Source organism: Cavia porcellus, unplaced genomic scaffold (genome assembly GCF_034190915.1).
Source record: "Cavia porcellus strain 051 isolate PalLab524CR breed Dunkin Hartley unplaced genomic scaffold, mCavPor4.1 scaffold_26, whole genome shotgun sequence".
NCBI classification, from domain to species: Eukaryota; Metazoa; Chordata; class Mammalia; order Rodentia; family Caviidae; genus Cavia; species Cavia porcellus.
In genome coordinates, this window is record NW_026947509.1 from 49,804,818 (window position 1) to 49,808,106 (window position 3,289).

A 3,289-nucleotide genomic window follows, 5' to 3' on the forward strand; every position below is an offset into this window, starting at 1 on the left:
TTAAATCTGTCTAGGTAAATTAACATCAACTACTTAGCTAGGAATTGTTTACCACACTGGAGAAGACAAATAATAACCACCTAGCAAATGCAAAGACCAACAGAACTGCCACAAAAGTGAGAAAAACTCCAGACCATCAACTTATTTGGTAGTCACAGAAAACAGATAATTAAAATTCAGGAGTTTGAAGTTTAGAATGCAACTATTTGTAACAAAGAGAAGTACTTGCTCTGAAAAACACACCTACTTTGAAATTTTTGCTCCAGTCTAACCATGGAAGTCTCGCTTCCCTGAAAAGAAGAGCTTGGGTTCAGTTTGTTTCTATTTCACAGCATTGGACATAAATTTTCCGGCACTTTAGACTCTACGTGCAGATAAGATCTCATGTTTAAACATAAACTCCTTAATCATTTTATGAATTAAAATGGAGAAAGCTTTTAAAATCTGAACCTATAAATGAATGGTCTAAATTCGTATGCAGCCAAAGACCAGGGGTCTCAGAAAGTTAAACAGGTATCTTAATTGTATTCAGGTTACAAAAGTACAGTTTTTATTTTATATTTAGTTTTAATATGGATTTGGCCCCTATAGATTATTTAACGTCCAAAGACAAGGAGCCCATAAATCATGTCATTACTATTAATGGAAAGCTTTAGTTTTTTTTTTTTTTTTTTCCGTAAAGTGGATTCTCATGGGTTATTTACACCGTAAGTCCTGGGACACTAAACTATGCAGTATATTTTTCTTCTTTATGAATATGTAACTGTGATATACATTTACCATGACATGAAAAGCCAAGATACATGAATACTAAAATTACAAGAGAATCAATACCAGAATAAAGTTTAGAGAAATGACAGCTAAGATCTGTGTCTCTTTGTCTCTGCCTCATATGTGTGATAAACGCATACATACACAGCACACATGTATGCACTTGCATGTGTATATATGCACATACATGTATGGACATACGTGTACCTAACAGAGATGCATAATGTTTTTCATTCCCTGAAAGGTTATGTTTTCCTTCTTCCATAAATTCAACTACAAAGCAAATATATTCAATTGAAAAATCTTCAAAATTAGTAATGCATGTTAAAAAGTATACATTTAGATCAAAATGTATGTATTATAATATATATTTGTTTTTTCAATTCTTTGGACTGCTGCAAAAATGGACAATTTCTGAATAGCTACAATTTACCATGCATAATTCCTCTTTTAAAAACTATTTTGGCATTGAACTACATTAATGTCAAATCAAATGTTTATGGGTCATCACAGAATTACAAAGAAGTAAAGCGGGTAACAGTAAACATTAAATCCACCTTTCTCAAGTCTTTGTTTCTCTGCACAATGCTAGACACTTTTTATAAACCTTGTATCATTTAATCTTGATAATAATCCTTGAGATACATATTATTTTCCTATTCTGTACTTAGTGTACTATGACAGAAAGATTAATAATTTCCTCAAGGTTAAAACTGGCTCATAAAGTCCAGAGTTTTATTTTTACTTTAAGGCTGAATGACTTCAAATGAGTGTCTCTCTACACTAAAGCAGAATCTCCTCTATTAATTTTTTTTCGTATTAACTTTCTTAAAGTAGAGACTACTGTCTGCTTATCATACTCATTTCTAAGTACATGGTGTCACCGTATTTCCCTTGGAGTTGGGTATAGCAATGAATTGAACTCTACCCAGGAGAATAGGAACCAAAATAACGCATGTCACTATCAGGTTTAGTTCTTAGAAACTTTATATATGCAATTCTCCATTCTCTTTTTCCTTGTGGGTGTGCAAACACCCACCAGTTACAGTGAGAACTGTAGTAGCCCACTGGGCAGAAGTCCACCTGGAAATGTCTGCACTGAACTGTACTATAATGGTAAATAAATCTTTCTTGGTTTAATCTATCATAATCCAAAGATCTTCTGTTTTATCAGCTGGCATGACCCTAATTATAATTTCCAAATTAAAACAAAACTGTCACTCAAGAATTTTAATTAAAGTTTCTCAATTAAGTATTACAAACTGTGCTATGAACATGCCCATCAACTGATGAATAAAAAAGACGCAGTATTTTATACAATAGAGTGCTACTCAGTCATAAAGAAAGATAAATTTGAGGCACTTCTAGGTGAATCAATGCATTCTGAGACAATACTCAGGTGAAATAAATCAGACATATATGAGTGAATGTTGCATTGTTTCTCTGGTAAGAAAAAATCAAAAGTGTATTTAAAGGCCAACATGAATAACAGATATTGTAAAATAGGAAGAAATGTTAAAGTGGCAAGAGGAACTCTGGAGGAGAGGGGAAGGAAGGAAAGGAAAAGAAAAAAGAAGGGAATAAAGGAAATTTCTCAATTGAAAGTTAAAAATTTCCCTCTCATTCTAAACTTTGTATTTCACAACAACTAGAAGAATATGATATGATACCCTTTTTGGAAAAGATAGTCATTAAGTAATCATGGAAACTTAAAGACAGAAAATCAAAATGTGTTGTGGGGTTTGTTTTGATTTTTGCACCTGGTATTGCACTTATGACCTCACGCTTGCCGGCAGGCACCGTGCCACTGAGCCACATCCCCAGCCCCACGAGCTACATTTTATCACTTCAAAAGCAAGCAGCAGCCTAATGTGGGTTTGAAGTGATGCCTAGATACGTTTCTCTTACCAAGTTCAGGTGTCAGGGATAATAAATGAATCATTTATTTGATGCATATTATACTTTAAAGGGATTGGTGTAAACCACCAAAAAAAGCAAAGGCATACTCAGAAGCATTTCATCATTTGAAGCTGGTGTACAATGCTGACAATACCGAAGACAGCTACTTTGTTCTGTCGTGCTGTGTCATGCTGTGGAAAACACAAAGCATTATGTGACCTTTAGAGAAGCAGCTGAAGCAGCTTGCTTTGTGGTGTTTCGCGTGGGTGTTTCTGAATTGCAGAAGGTCCTGTCTTCTGCCAGTTGTGGCCAAAGATACCTTGGGGAATATTTAGTAGGAAGAGAAAGGAATGCTGATGCATTTAGACAACAGATAAAGGTAAGGGAAAATACTAGGAGAAAAGTTCAGCGTGGCTCAAAATAAGGAACTGTTCAGAATTTACACTTATCTAGACCCTATGTCAATTTCTGCCTTTTACATATTCAAGTCCAAAATTGTTGCAGGTAGATGTACATGGCAATGCCTGGATTAAGCTATATTTACACTGTAATGTATAATGATCTTTTATATTCTCTTTCAAGTCAGAGAAGTTAATTTCATGCTTATCCCTAACTGACC

General features: G+C 34.4%; 1 protein-coding gene across 5 annotated transcripts in view; it reads right to left on the bottom strand.

The window, feature by feature from the left end:
- The window catches only part of Erbb4 (erb-b2 receptor tyrosine kinase 4), a 1,018,041-nt gene that overhangs the window by 983,622 nt on the left and 31,130 nt on the right, over positions 1-3,289 (bottom strand). The window lies entirely within an intron of this gene.